The 15,999-nt window shown below is 42.6% G+C and overlaps 1 protein-coding gene across 1 annotated transcript in view; it reads right to left on the bottom strand.

The window, feature by feature from the left end:
- Positions 1-727: 727 nt before the first annotated feature.
- Positions 728-15,999, bottom strand: part of LOC137431767 (5'-AMP-activated protein kinase subunit gamma-1-like) — a 137,056-nt gene continuing 121,784 nt past the window's right edge. Inside the window, exon 12 of the mRNA XM_068123465.2 lies at positions 728-2,413. The gene's annotated coding sequence lies outside the window, so the exon portion shown is untranslated. The remainder of the gene's footprint in view (positions 2,414-15,999) is intronic.

The raw sequence follows: 15,999 nt of genomic DNA, 5'->3' as shown, positions 1-15,999 counted from the left end.
GGTGCATTTTACTGTATCTCCTATAGATCTAGTTGTTGTTAAAACTGGGGAAAGAGAACAAAGCACCTCATCTCATGTTTTCCCTTTGCAAATAGAGTTTAACTTTGGAAAGAGTAGACCATGGCATGCCAGCACCCTGACCAAATTCACATTTTCTGCCTCGATTCCTGGGGCGCTGTTGTTTCAGTGGTTTCAGCGGCGGAGGCATTCTCAGAGAAAAGATGCAAACCAGCAGCCAGGTGTTGAAATGTCAGACAGGTGACCTCCTACTTTTCCGTTAAAGGTCACTCAGCGGAGTCAGTGAAATTGCTTTATGGGATAGTAGTTTTGCAAAAGAATAGTTTCAACTTGCAATATTGTACTTTAAAGCAATGGAATAACTCTACTTTAAGAACTTTTGAAACTGTGGGACAATTCATATTGTAGTGTGTAGATGTGGGTTGCTTATAAAGTTATCGGAACACCTTCATGGTCTTCCGCCTTCTGCTCTTTCCGTACTTTGTCCCCCCAGGTTTCCGCAGTGCACACACTGTCCATCACCAACCTCCTTCTGGTGAATCTACCTCAATTTAGGATCACTTCTGACCTCCAATCATTTGTTCCTCTTTTCTCCCACCCGTGGAATCAACTTCCACATTCTCTTCAATCTCATTCTCCCCTCCAGGTCTTGAAGACAACTGTTCACCGCCATCTTAGATCATACCCAATCCAAAGCCATGATCTTTTTGACTTTTATAATTCAACCATGATCATGATCACAAAGGGTACCGTTCACAAAGACGAGTTATCGCCGGCATTCTTAACAAGTTACAAATTCCTACTCTGACTACCTGGAAAGGCAAAGGCAAACCACCCATTATATTCTTTGCTGTGGGGTCACTGAACCTGCTGTTGGGCAGAACATCAATCAGAGAAATTAAGTAATAACAAAGTTCAATCGTTTTATTTTGGGGGGGATCACATTTCAAAGTGGAATTATAAATAAACAAAGTAGTGCATAATTTCCTTTTTAAAGTATTTATTTTCCATCTTTCTCGCAGAATATAATTATACATACAAATCCTCATTATCCACATCCATGTATAAGTGAAATGCGATAGCCAAAGTACACAGTCTGCCTGTTTATTTGATGCATGTTTATTTGCTTCTCGCTCCTTCTAGAATTTTGGCATTTCTTTGCTCTTTCTGAAGTTTCACAGTTGACTCTGTGCCAACTATGAATCATGTCTGACGAAAAGATAAAAAACAGACTGTATAGTACACACGCACCCCAACGCATCATAATGCTTTCCTTATGACGCCCCTTTCGCAAAAAAAGCTTAAAGCAGCGCAACTAGGTGAATGCTTGCGGGTCATCCTCCGCAAGTCTGTATCCTTCCATTCGTTCTATGAGAAGCTAAAACGTCACCATTCTTTTCGACTCACGACCTGTCGGGTGGCCTGCTTATCAGTAGTAGGTTCTCCTGGTGGTGAGGGATTTGGCATCACCCGCGGTGGGCCAAATTACGAAAAGGACCGCTGTTTCTAATTCTCCACATTCTTTCCACGTCCACATGCAGTCCTGCAACCCCGCCTCCTGCATATGGAAACTGTAGAATCCACACATTATGTATGCCCAGTACCACAAAGCTACGGTCTTCTGATCTAATTACACACCGTGATGCACATGACAAAGAGAATACGGTGTAAGCCCTGTATAATGATAATTTATAAGAACAACATTTGTACCACCTAACACTAGCACAATCACAACAACATCAATTATATGTTTAACTGTCTACAGTTGCAACTTTATTACGTTTGTCTCCCATGGTTAAAATATCGCTTTCACAATTCTATTGGCACCTGTCAGTAGTATTCTTCCTGCCGTCAACTCTTAAAGAGAATACCACTGGAAACAACTTCCAGGATATTTTCTGTAACCCTTGTGACAAGTTTTTTTTTTTTACCTTCCTGTTCCACTGCACATGTTGTATTTCACTTCGATTTGTGATGCATTATTTCCTTCCTGGTTCTTCCCTTTCCTACCACCTCGCAGCTGTTGTAAATTGATCTGAGATTTCTGAAAAAGGGCAGCCTAATGGCGTTGCTATCACCAAGTTGAACGGTTCTTCATTCACAAGTTTAACGCTTATTTCCGGGGCATGTTGCAATTCAAGCAGCCTTTTAGTTGCGTGATCGCCACATACTGGCATCGTGCTGTGGCCCCATCACTTGTCAGGGATATGAAAGAGTACTCCTGCCCACATATACAAAAGCAGCATGTCTGCAGAGTGACAGCTGTGGCCTTGTTTGATCCCCAGCTGCTTTTTCGTGTTCTTCTTGGTGTATGTTCTCGAGTTACATCATCCATCGATGTATCAAATTCCACCAAAATCCAGCTTTAGCAAATTTCTGGCATGGCTTTGCTTTCCTGTGATGAACAGCACACAATACATCAGTTGCTTGCAGATTGGAATCTCGATTTTTTACCATATCCTGATAGAAATATTGATAACTAGAATTGCAGACATAACAGTCACAAGCGAATGCAGTCTCCCCTCCCCACTGCCACTCAACTTCGACCCCTGTAAAAAAAAAAAGGAAGACACCAGACCCATGTCTAGTCTGAAGGGGATGCGCAAAGCTATTTTTTGTGCTAATTATTGTCTAAATTGGTTGAAATATAAATGTTTGACAGGTTAGAAACTTTAATTTCATGTCAGATTTTAAATTTTTACCCAGTGTGGCATCTAAAGAAAAGCACCAATCTTATTTTTGTCTATTTCAGTATACATAGACCATGCTGAGGTATCATTTTTCCAATTATTGACTGGATTAATTGAAATACAGAGGCAAAGTGTGGCAAAAAATCATATCCCTTTACCCCTGGGAGTAAAATAGGCTATATTCTTTTTCAAATTTTTCCAAGTTTTCCAATTTTTCCAAACATGATGGAATAATATTTACCGATATAAACAGTGATGTGGCTTTTATTGAAATTCTACAAATACTGTTTAGATTTTGATGACAATTATGAACCTTCCGCACGCGAATGCGGAAGTGGACAGATGACGGCAATGCGCGGGTTTGATAATATCCCAATACAACCGTCATTCAATCGTAATGTTAAATCATTAAACGTTAATCATGTTAATTGTTTTGATAAAGTATCAATTGATGATTGGAATTGAGTCAGAGTGAATACAATTACGATTTTGAATTCGTAATTGTGTTCACCCAACCTACGGAACTTCACATAAGGATTTAAATATTTGTTTATGTCACGAATGTTGTTAAAAGTTTATTTTTTATATTAATGTTATTTAATTTGTGATTGGAGTTATGCTGTTTGGAATGAAAAAAGAGATATCAAGTTGAAGTGAATGACGAAATGCCGTGACAGTTTCTACTTTCTAAACGTGAATTTGCGGATCGCCATATGCAGATTCGCCATTGACTGGGTATGGAACAAACGTACCCGTTTGTTTGCCAACGGGTACGTTTTTCATGGAAGTCCTTCACGAACTTGCTGTCCATGTCTGACGTGCGACTGAAGGTGCTACAGGAATGTGGAATTTATTGGTTTAATGCTTTAGCATTCACCGTTTCTGCATTGTCTGTTTGCTTCTGGCCTCCCACCCGTGCGTAGCACGGGTACCTCACTAGTCTCCAAAATGACTAATCTGAAATGTTCCTGTGCACCCAATGTGGACTGTTGGAAAGCACCTTTGTGCGAACTTTCAGATCTATCGACTCAAATACGAGTGAATGGTCCATGTATTTGAGTCAATAGATATGAAAGGCTGACGTGAAATGTGTGAATTTGTTCTTTCATGTTCGACTCTTAAAATCAGAACGGCGGCCAAAAACAATCGCCAAATATGAAGAGAATTGCCTCAAATAAAGGAATATTGTGCAACTGTATTTGTTGGAAAGGAAGGAAGAAACAGGACAAACAATATGTCTGCTTTCCCTGTAGGAGAAAGAAGATATGGGGAAGAGAACTATGGAAACCATTCCATGCATTTACTAGTTTGAGTGAAAGACCTCTGCCTTACCTACTTCCTCATTTGCTTATTCTCCACTCTCAGGCTGTTTTCCTATGTCCAGTCTCTGTCCATTTTGGAGGACAACTCTCCTGCACTTCTTTTGTTGACACCATTCATTATCTGAAACATCTCTATCAGATATTGGTCGAGTACCATGGAAAATTATACCCTGCTTAATGGATGACATTAACACAATGTTGATTGAAGTATGGCAATAAGGTCCATGGAGGTAAACCAGCCATGTGTAACACTTCCAGGCAGTTACACTTGTAACTATTCCAGATAATACAACTATCTGAGGCCTAAACATTGGTCCTCAGCAAAGGCTTAAACTTCATCCCCATGTCAAAAAGAATGGACAATTTTATTCCAAATGAAGACACAGAAAATGTTTCTGCCATTTTCAACTCAAGGATCTCTTTCACAACAAGCAGGATAATCCTGTCCAATCCCTTAATGATCAATTCCTATTGCTAAACATTGAAAAATTCAATGAGACTCTCCATTGCACCACCCCTCCCTCATTACCCCCCCCCCCCCACCCCATCCCTCCATAGATGACCACTTTACCTCCTTCGAACCTGTTGTCAAACACATGTCAAATGCGACATCCAAAAACTGAATTTTAACCATAGTAGTAACTGTTCAAACCTTACCAAAGAAGAATGGAATGCACTCAAATATTTCTGGAACCAGGAAGACCTTATCAAACCGGAAGACGTCATTTCTGGAATCAGGAAGACGACCTTTAAAAACAGTAAGTCTTCCGGCATCTTTTCAACACTGATTTATACTCAAAGGTCAACAAAGACCTTACTCTGGTGAACCAAAAGTTTGTGAGGGAGACCATCAAAGATTTTATTTCCAAACAGGAACTCCCTCCCACCAACTACTTCCAACCCCATCCTCACCATTCCAGGAATGTCACATATTTCATTTTTACCAAAGGTTTGCAAAGCAAAGAGCCCAGTTGCCCGATCATCTCGACTTGCAGCTGCTCCCAACAAACTGATCTCCAGTTATCTGGATAAGATGACGAGCCTTCATCAATGACAGCAATCAGGAACTCAATATTTGAACAGTTCAAGTTTCCCAATTATAAAGTTTTATTCCCTATGGACATCAAATCTCTGTACACCCTCATCTCGAATAACTAGGGTCTTCAGGCACTCAAACACATTTTCAATCTCTGCACCACCAAAGCATGGTTCACAGTGTTTGAAACTCCTTGAAAGTCCTGGATCTTTTTTCCACTACTGGGAAGTCCTGGAAAACTTTTCCAAAACTTTGAAACTCCTGGAAAATCGATAAAATTGTGCAAATATATTTAATCTGTTATACCCCCATTCGAATTGTTAATTCCACCAAAAGAGAACGTTACCAATTTTACCTACCCCCAGGGATTTAAGAAAGCCCAGCCGAAATGGGTTCTAACGCGTCATGCATAAATTACGTGTGTGCTTATGGAAAGTCATGATTTAAGCATGAAGTAGCTCCTTAGCATATGCATTGCCAATTTTGAAGGGAAAGGAAACAAATGTGAAAGCTTTGCTATTTAATTCCTCACAGGTGAGTAACGTAGACTACCGGGATCATCATTCTTATTATATATGATTTGCTTATTGTATAGTTTTGCATTCTTTGAAGTAAATTGATTGTATTTCATTTTGTTTGATTGACATTTTTCGGATCGGGTTGCAAGCTCCCATGAGCCGCCAGTGTGACAGTCTAAACTCTAAACTCTGGAGTCTCTACTCCTTGCATTAAACCAAAAGTTCAAGCTTCAAAAAAACCGCTCTGCCAGCTTGCGGGCCTCGGCCCGGAAGGTTGGGGATAGGACTTATGGTCGCTGGCATTAGTCACCCTGTAACACACTTAGTCTGGAGTGACGTTTGGGACTCTGGTCCTCATCCCCATAACAATATATTAGGGTGCGTCACTGCATAAGGGAGAAAACCTGAAGGTGGTCCATTTCTTTCGCTCACTTTCTCAATTAAGCCACTACAGGAGAAAATACCCCAGACATATTTTCATTTAGGTAGCTGTTTATTTAGGGGTCGCGCATTCACTACAAAGTTTGTACATTACATACTACATATATTCTGGGATTGGTTTCCCCGTACTGATTATTTTCAGGGGAAGTAACTCTATGAAAACTATGTCTGGTTTAACACTCTTAATATTTGAAACATGACAGCATATTAAGACATCATTCGTGTTTTATATTTGTAAAATTACATTTTGCTAATAAACTTTGATAAGGATGTATTGAATTTTTGCATTGTTCAGTGAAGAAGGTCCTTCTTGTTTGCTGTCTTCGGGTACGCTCGCCGATGATCCTCTGCCAACTGGATCATGTATTGGAGCTGATCCTCATGCTTGTTACGCCACTTTGGCGTGAACTCGTGGATGAGGGCTACTCCTCTTTCGGCAGTGTTGTTGTTCAGAAAGAGCTTCCTGACCCGTTCCTTCCCCAGATTGTACCCATCTGATGTTATCCAGGCCGCAGGGGGCATTGACAAGAATGCAGTATCGATTTCAACATGGTGGAAGATCCTCTTTGTTGTGGAGGTGAAGAAGTGCGGAAGATCTTTTGCAAAGATGTCTCTTGCGAAGGCCAACACACGAGGGCTGGGCTCAAGGGATCCTTCCAGAGTTCATGTTGGAGACCATCTTGAGTTTGTCAGCATATGCAACATCGTCGCCAAAGAGAACAAGACAACAAACGAGGGCTGGGCTCGAGGGATCCTTCCACAGAGTTAGTGTTAGAGACCATCTTGAGTTTGTCAGCATCTGCAACATCGTCGCCGAAGAGAGCAAGACCGACTGTAACTTCAGACAAGTGCCATAGATGCCGACTCATTGCTTTCGTGCCGGCTTCGTTGCGGTATAAATAGGGTTATTAATTCACTGTGCGCGACACCTAAACATTGATATATTGAACTGATTTTTATACTGCCAGTTTTTCTCATTAAGTGGATCAAAATTGCAAGCGAGCGAACGCGTGTGACAACAACCTGCTTTTTGACGTACCCTAATATATATATATTCAGGAAAATGTATGTAAAGTGACTTTGGAAAATTCAAAGTTATTTGTACAAAAAATATGTGCATTAAAAGTCCTGGAAAACAATTTTTTGGTCCTGGAAAAGTACTGGAAATCTGGTCGTCCATGTCTGTGAGAACCATGCAACGAATCAAGCACAGAAAGTCTTCTCCGCCTTGCCGAACTGGTTTTCACTCTCTACTGCTTCTCATTTGCCGACAAATTCTACAGGTAAACGAATGGCGTAGCCATTGGCACAAAAATTCGCTCCAGCGATACAAATATTGTCGTTTTTATTGAGGAACAATTTTTTGACCAGTTTGAAGGTCCTGCCCCAGAATTATTTGACCCCTACATAGATGACTCCATCAGTGTCGTCTATGTATGTATGGATCTAACAGAGTGGATCCATTCAAGTTTTCTTTTTTGGATAAAGAAATTGAAAAGTGATGCTTCCTCATTTCACCTTTTTTTTCTGTAAAAGGATGTTTCTGATGTGCCCAAAGCTCAACTTCCCAGGCCTTGGGTAGGTATATCAATGTCCGAGTGTGGTGCTGCAGTCGCTGTGAAGCCGAAATATGCAATGGCGATCTGCGCAGCCTCGTTCTCGATTGCCGATTGATACCCCCCCCCCCCGACTGTTTCATTCATAAATCGTATGCAATTTGGTTTATATGTGTTTGGTCATCTTTTTCTGGACCAATTAGGACACGCCTTTGCAATAATGTATTATTCATTACAAAATTTCACCTCTGACCGGATGTTTTTGTCGATGAAAATATTTACCGATTTCAACGTCAAATTTGCAAGGTAAGACACTCACATATCATTATAAACCCCATATATTTGGAAACTTTGCTTTCTTAAGATCATTTTGATGTATGATACTTAGCAATCGAACTTTCGGTTGTGATGCTATGCCCCTCGGCAAAATGAGAACTCGAATTTCGTGAAACAAAATGGCGGCCTGCTGAAAAATTAGGTTCAGTCAGATTTGACAACCATTCAAAATCGGCCAAAGTCAACCATAATTATGAGCCATCGTCTCTACAAAACATATTTATTTGAAGGATAAAAGTCATAATCAACGATATGTAAAGTTTCAGGATTAATTGGACAGATATCTTAAAATACTTATCACAAGCTTTTTAAATTTCTTGATTATCTATTATACAGACTTGGCATTTAATATGGAATATTTTTTTTGTGGGGGTGAATTTACTTTTCAAGATGACTTAGAACCAAAAGTTCATTGGAATTATGTTGAAATTATTCTAGATTTTGTTAATGTGACCTTTAAAAGAAACAAAAACCACATTTGACATTTCGAAACAAATAAATTGATCCTTGAAAGTGATGTAAACTGATATCGAACTCAATTCATGGACAGTACTGTGTTAAACTTCTGTACGTTTTCCAGAAGTATCTCTTTATTTTGCACATTAGCCAAATTTTTTTTTAACAAAAAAAAAAGTTAAATTACGACTGGGATTACGGACAGTAAAATTACAGTTCAGTACTTTGTGTAACCCCCACGAGCATTCAGGAGAGCACGTACACATTGAGGCATGCTGTTCACGAGATTTGCCAAGGTTTGGACAGGAATCGCTTGCCATGCAGTGACAATAGCCTGCTGCAATTCACGTACAGAGGTCGGCTGCTGGTCCAAGTGGTCGATTTGACGCGTTAATTCTGCCCACAAGTTCTCTATCGGATTCATATCCGGGGACATGGCAGGCCACTCCATATGCTCTACACCACGGTCAGCAAGAAAGTGTTGGATCATGCGAGCACGATGAGGCCGTGCATTGTAATCTTGGAAGACAAAGTTTCCTCGAAAGGCTGCACGAGCAAATGGAAGCAATGTTTCTTCCAGAATGGCCCTGTACTTGAACTGGTTCAAGTTTCCATTCAGAACAACCAGGTCAGTTTTGCCCCCTGCATGAAAAGCAGCCCAAAGGGTCACCCCACCACCTCCAGCTTGGACCAGTGTCCAAGACAACCTTGGTGGTCTGAAGCGTCTTGGGGGAATTAAAGGGTCATCAAAGGTCTGAGGGGTCTCAGCAGTCTTAACGCAATTAAGAGGGTGGTAATTTTATTTGAAGAAGAAGAAGACGTTTTCATCGCATATAAACATACATACATACATACAATACATACATACATACATACATACATACATACATACATACATAGCGAACCATGTACATTTGCTCTATTATAATAAGAATAGAATTTAAGTAGTCATGGACCTTCCCACTGCAAAATGCAGTATACTCCTGGCTCTCGGGGGGAGTTCGTGGCCATCGCAAAAGTACAAAGTCACGCATGATTTTATTGTTGTACATACCAAGACCTTTCAAAAAAATTTGGCTGACAAGCCCAAATCTGTATAGATTTTGCTGCAGAGGGCGATTTTCAAAATGGCCACCATAAGTATTACTTTTGACCATATCTTGGTCTGTGAGACTCATAGAGACATGATATTGGTGCCTAAACCTATGTTTTCAGGGTCAAGGAACTCAATAAGACCAATAACAATTACATTGGCTCCTTCGTTTGCGGTAGCCATCTTGAATTTCAAAATGGCTACCATTCAAAATCGCAGTTGTCCATATATCAGTCATCAAAACACAAAGACGCTTGATGTTTGTGGTTATACTCATGCATTTAAGGCCAAGGAATCCAATGATAAGAGTATAATAATACAGTGGTTCATTTGGTTGAGTTATCATGTAACCTAAAAATCGACAATGGCGTCCAAACTGGCCACCAAAACCTAACGGCTATACTTGAAATGACTCTAAATCAATGATTATTTACCTCAAAGTTGTAATTTCGGTGCATATCAGTCTAATGTTTCATCTCAGTAGTAAGGATTTTTTTTTACAGTTTTCAGTCTTCTGGCACTTGCAGAACACAGAACATTTTACCGAAGCTTCTCGACAAGGGCACGTTACACGAGCGCATTTGCCACAATGACACACCAGGGACCAACGTGGCTCGAGGGTTTTCCATGATGTTGATGGCAAAAGATGGCCATTCTCGCGGGTAAATCCGTAATCCACTGGATCAAGGTATCCTATTCTAACGTTGAGTTGCTTATCTAGAGCATGCATATTGCATAGTGGTGTATGCATTGTAGAATGCACGATAAATGTGAGGTTCAATGCCTTGACTTGCCGGTGGCAGATTTTGATGCGATGTTGATTTTGAGAAATGGAATTGATAAGCTCGAAGCTCCTGGAAATTACCGGATTTGCTCCCAGCATCTGCTACTTTGACCAAATATTGTTCTGCATTCTGAGTCACTGCAGAAGTTAGTGGAGCGGTTGTGCCAAACCCTCGCAAGTGGATCTCAGGGTCAGCCTTGAGGGCTGCTTGCTGCTTTCTTGGTGCCAATCTTGCTGGTGATATCACACCCTGTGAGGCTGTGTAGTGCTGGAAGGACTGCGCAGAGATCAGGATCCAGCTGTGCATGCAGAATGTGAAGGGGTACATAACGGGTGGTGGTGCCTCTACCTGCCCGTACCCACAGTTCCTTCAGTCCCTCTTGAAGAAAGATTGGCATATAAAACAGTAAGGCAACTATCACATCTGTATCATTGGAGATAACAACGCAGGTTTTGTAACCTGCCTGGAGACAATCAAGGATATGCATGGGTATGCGTAGATCTGCCTCCTCAACTGTGCACTGCAGGTTCCGCATGTCATGTTCTGTACTGTTGTGTATCTTTATGCACTGCCAGTCGTTACAGTCTATGCAAAGCTGGCTGAGTATTGTCGGCTGTTCATGGCCTTGCGATGACTGTTCACGCACATAGTTATAGATTAGCTTCTCCAGCAGCACTTTGTATTTGTTCGATGGCCAGAATGTTGCCATGTCCTTAGGAAGGGGGGTTGTCTGTTCAACCATGCTCAGAACTACTGGAGTCACACTGCATCTCCGCAACCTTTCACTGTCTTTCACTGATGGATTGTCATTGTAAATGTCAAAGATGTAATCACATCTACCATAATTGTGGTACACATCCGTCATCTGTGTGAAGTTTGAAAGCAGATCAGAGAAATTTGAAAGTCCAGTGAGGGGCACTCTGCGAACTGCTGCCATGATATCTATAAAGAAGGCCGACTCAGGCTTGTGACGGTAGGAATAATCGTCAGACTTCAGTTTATCTTCAAGCTCACGAATAAGTTGACTCTTCTCAGGCTTGGTCATAAGCCCATCATCATCGAACAGCATGGAAGATGGCAAAACATCATACTTCAGAAGAGCTTCTGTGTTAAGCCCTCTATCTTGAGCGATTTCGATTGATTTGTCAGTCATGTTCATTTTTCTGATCACTTTCCTTGTTGTTTTTTGGGATTGTTTCTGATTGATATCATAGTTTTGATGTTCGTTCTGTGAATAGTGTCATTCAGTTTCAACGTTTTGTTGATCATTCTTTCACTGTGGAATGCCTCATATTTCTTCTTGCCTTTTTCAGATGCGTTCAGGACATCATTTCTGATCTCTTCTGTCATCACCTCTTTTGTGATAAAGTTGTGCAGCACTGGGGGATACTCTGCTGAAAATGGCGACCCTCTCTTTTCAATGTACTTCATCATTTCTTGGACGTGCCGTTCTTTTTTATTGGTGGTTGACTGTGATGATTCGTGATGGTGCCATGCCTCAGACGTGCTCTCATTGACGCCAGTATACTCGTGATGCAAGTTTTTTACAGCCATCATTTCATGATAGATTAGATGAGAGGTTGATGAGAGGTTGATAGTCTGCTCAAGCTTCTGATCACCGCCAACTGCTGTGAAGCGACCAGCCTTGTCCTTAATTGAGAGGGAATGACCCTCAGAGAAGTTCCTGAAGACAGATAGTGCTGTTTCAGGCAGACTCCTTGCATCTTCTAGGTACACTGTGCCCCAGCGAAGGTAATTAGTTGAGTCCCAAGCAGCAAACTCATAGAGGGCATGTTGCATTGCATCAAGATGTAAGTCCCATAATCCTTCTCGGTCAGCTCGCAACAGATCAAGAGCTATTTCATGTCGTTTCAGGAACTGACACCAGAATTGTAAGTTCTCATTTGTGGATGATCTTGTCTTGATGAAAGTCTTCAGATCATCGATTAGCTTTGAAGAGGACATTTGGAACTGCTCCAAGAGCTTCTGACTCTCTGATACATTTCCACTGGCTGTGCTTTTCTTAAGCTGATCTAGAATTTCTAGTTCATGAGAATAGTTTTCGACTCCTTTATCCGCAAAGAACTCCTTGTACAGCAGGCATTGCATTGATTCAGCTAGGAGTTTTGCGCATCCAGTAAACGACTGTAATGTCCTGCATTGAGAATAGAGTTCTGGATCACAGTTGGCCCATACCCTCCAGCTTCTAGCCACACATTTTCTGCACCACTTCCTTATAAACTCTTTCCAGTGCATTTAAGCAAAGTCTTGACTGTGTGGAATGTCCCAAGACATAGTACGAGACTCTTGAATTCCGCTGGTCGCAGAAGCTGGATCTCCTTTGCCATATAGTACACCTTTTCACCTGCATAAACGGGAAGCTCGTCCTGGACCAGTTGTGAGCATATTGCTACCAGATTCTTCATCTGTGTGTACACAGCACTATACAATGTGACGGGATATGGCTGAACAGGTAGGAATGCTACTTGCTTGAGTGGAACTTTTTCATCTGTCCAGACGGCATTACTAGCACTCCAAGAAGGCATGGTCTGCAATTGAGGGTACATGATGCGAGCAACCTGGTTGTCTTTGACCTCAAGATTAAGACGTCCAATTGACCACGCAATGTCAGTGAGCTTCTTTTCTTCTGTGTTATCAGATTCGTGGAGTTCATCATTGCCCTTGAAGGAACTTGGAAGGTCATGTCGTTTCACAGGTGCATGGAAATCTTGAAGAATCTGGCATGGGAGCGTTCCCTTAGCCACCAACATCAAGCGTCTATGTGTTTTGATGACTGATATATGGACAACTGCGATTTTGAATGGCGGCCATTTTGAAATTCAAAATGGCTACCACAAACGAAGGAGCTAATAATAATAATAATGCATTTATTTTATATAGCGCTTTTCAGGAAGCCCAAAGACGCTTTGACAGAGTGCAAAACATAACGCATAGCAAAACATAAAGACAATTGCAAAAAAAGAAGAATCAATAGGGAAATATTCAAAGCACAAAGGAGGGAGAAGGAGAGGAGATAGTCAGGGGTTAGATGCTGTGGGTTAAATGTTGAATGCAGTGTTGAACAGGTGGGTCTTGAGTGATGTTTTGAATGTGGTGAGTGAGGAGGAGTCTCTGATGGTGTGAGGTAGCGAGTTCCAGAGGGTGGGAGCAGCGATGGAGAAGGCCCTGTCCCCCCAGGATCTAAATTTGGTCCGGATGGGGGGGGTCAGGAGGTTGGTACCAGCAGAGCGGAGGTTGCGGGTGGGAGTGTGTCTGGAGAGGAGGTCAGCCAGGTAGGATGGGGCCAGGTTATGGAGGGCTTTGTAGGTCAAGAGGAGGATTTTGTACTGGATTCTCTGGGAGATGGGGAGCCAGTGAAGCTTGTAAAGGACGGGGGTGATGTGGTCACGGGTCCGGGAATGGGTGAGTAGACGGGCAGCGGAGTTCTGAATGTATTGGAGTTTATTGGTGATTGTTGAGGGTGAACCATAAAGGAGGCTATTGCAGTAGTCCAGACGGGAAGTGATGAAGGCGTGGATGAGGGTTTCTGCAGCCACAGAGGAGAGGGATGGACGGAGACGGGCGATGTTTTTCAGGTGGAAGAAGGCTGTCTTTGTGATCTGTTTAGTGTATTTGTCGAAGGAGAGGGTTTGGTCAAAGATGATGCCAAGATTCCGGATGTGAGGGGAGGTGGACACTGGGAAACCGTCGATGTTGAGGGCAAAGTTATGGGTGGACTTGGTGAGCGTTTTTGGGCCAATGATGATTATTTCAGATTTATCACAGTTAAGTTTGAGGAAGTTGATTTGAAGCCAGGATTTTATTTCAGTGATGCAGTTTGTCAGGATAGAGTGGGTGGCGGTGGAGATGGACTTGGTGGAGATGAAAAGCTGGATGTCATCGGCGAAGCAGTGGAATTGGAGACCATGACGGCGGATTAAGTGACCGAGGGGGGACAGGTAAAGGATAAAGAGGAGGGGGCCAAGAACTGAACCTTGGGGGACACCTTGGGGGAGGGGAGCAGTGGGGGATTTGCAGTTATTGATGGAGATGAACTGACGTCTGTCAGAGAGGTATGATTTAATCCAAGAGAGGGCAGTGCCGGTAATGTTAAAGGTGGTTTCAAGTCGGGTGAGGAGGATGGTGTGATCGATGGTGTCAAAGGCAGCGCTGAGGTCGAGGAGGATGAGAATGTTGAGGTTGCCAGCATCAGAGGAGAGGAGAAGGTCGTTGGTGATTTTGAGGAGAGCAGTTTCAGTACTGTGGTTGGACCGGAATCCGGATTGGAATGTTTCATACAGGTTATTGGCAGAGAGGTGATGCTTGAGTTGAGTGGCTACAGCGCGTTCCAAAACCTTTGACAGAAAGGGTAGGTTGGAGATGGGTCTGAAGTTATTTAGGGTGTCAGGGTTTAGTCCAGGTTTTTTCAGAATGGGGGTAACAGCAGCAATTTTGAGGGATGGTGGGACGATGCCTGTAGACAGGGAGGAGTTTATTGTTGCAATGATAAGTGGAGAAAGAGCAGGAAGGGAGGCCTTGACAAAGCTGGAGGGGATGGGGTCAAGAGTGCAGGTGGCAGTTTTCATTCCGATGAGGAGTTCAGAGAGGTCAGTAGGGGAGACTGGGGAGAATTGAGACAGGGGATGGCAGGATAAGGGGGGGCAGGTGGTTTGAGGGGGAGCGGGTGCGGCGGTGGTCAAGCTGTTGTAGATGTTTTCAATTTTGCGTTGGAAGAATGAAAGGAAGGAGATGCAGTTGTCTATTGTGAATGACTGGGTGGTGGTGTTCAGGGGGCTGAGGAGTTTGTTTATTGTAGAGAAGAGTGCTTTTGGGTTTCCGGAGCCAGAGTGGATAATTTGAGAGTAGTAGGCGGAGCGGGCGCGGGAGAGGGCATCTTTATAGTGTTGTATGTGGTCCTTGTAGGCCTGGGAGTGAACTGTGAGACCTGTTTTATTGCGGAGTCTTTCAAGTTGGCGAGCACGAGTTTTCATTAGGCGGAGCTCAGGGGTAAACCAGGGAGCAGAATGGGTGAAAGAAACTGTTTTGGTTTTTATAGGCGCAATTTGGTCAAGGCAGGAAGAGAGAGTGTGGTTGTAGTAGTCAGTGAGGTCAGAAGGGGTGTGGAGGTCAACGAAGGGAGAAGTGGACATTTTTTCAGAGAGGGTCGATGAGAATGAGGCAGGTGAAAAAGCGTTTAGCTTACGGAAGTTGATAGTGCGATAATGCCTTGGTGCTGGGGTGGGGATGTTGATGGTCAGAGTGATGGCTAGGTGGTCAGAGAGAGTGAGGTCGGAGCCAGAGAGATGGTGCAAAATTAGTCCAGTAGAGCAGACAAGGTCCAAAATGTGACCACGGTTATGGGTAGGAAAGTTGACATGTTGAGTGAGGTTAAAGCAGGTGAGTAAATCAGTGAAGTCAGTGGTTAGCGTGGAGTCAGTGGAGTCCATGTGGATATTGAAATCACCAAGGAGGAGGATTGAGGGGGAGAGGGAACATAGCTGGGTCAGAAAGTAGGAGAAGTCAGACAGGAATGATGGGTGTGGTTTGGGAGGGCGGTAGACAACAGCCATGACTGACTGTGTGTGACCAGAGAGTAATTGAGTAATGTACCAGAGAGTAATTGAGTAAAGAGAGTAATGACCTAATGTAATTGTTATTGGTCTTATTGAGTTCCTTGACTCTGAAAACATAGGTCTAGGCACCAATATCATGTCTATGAGTCTCACAGACCAAGATATGGTCAAAAGT

This window comes from Myxine glutinosa, chromosome 7, assembly GCF_964187855.1.
Source record: "Myxine glutinosa chromosome 7, kmMyxGlut1.1, whole genome shotgun sequence".
Taxonomy (NCBI): Eukaryota; Metazoa; Chordata; class Myxini; order Myxiniformes; family Myxinidae; genus Myxine; species Myxine glutinosa.
The sequence above is the reverse complement of the archived record's forward strand: the minus strand, read 5'-3'. Positions and strand labels throughout refer to the sequence as shown.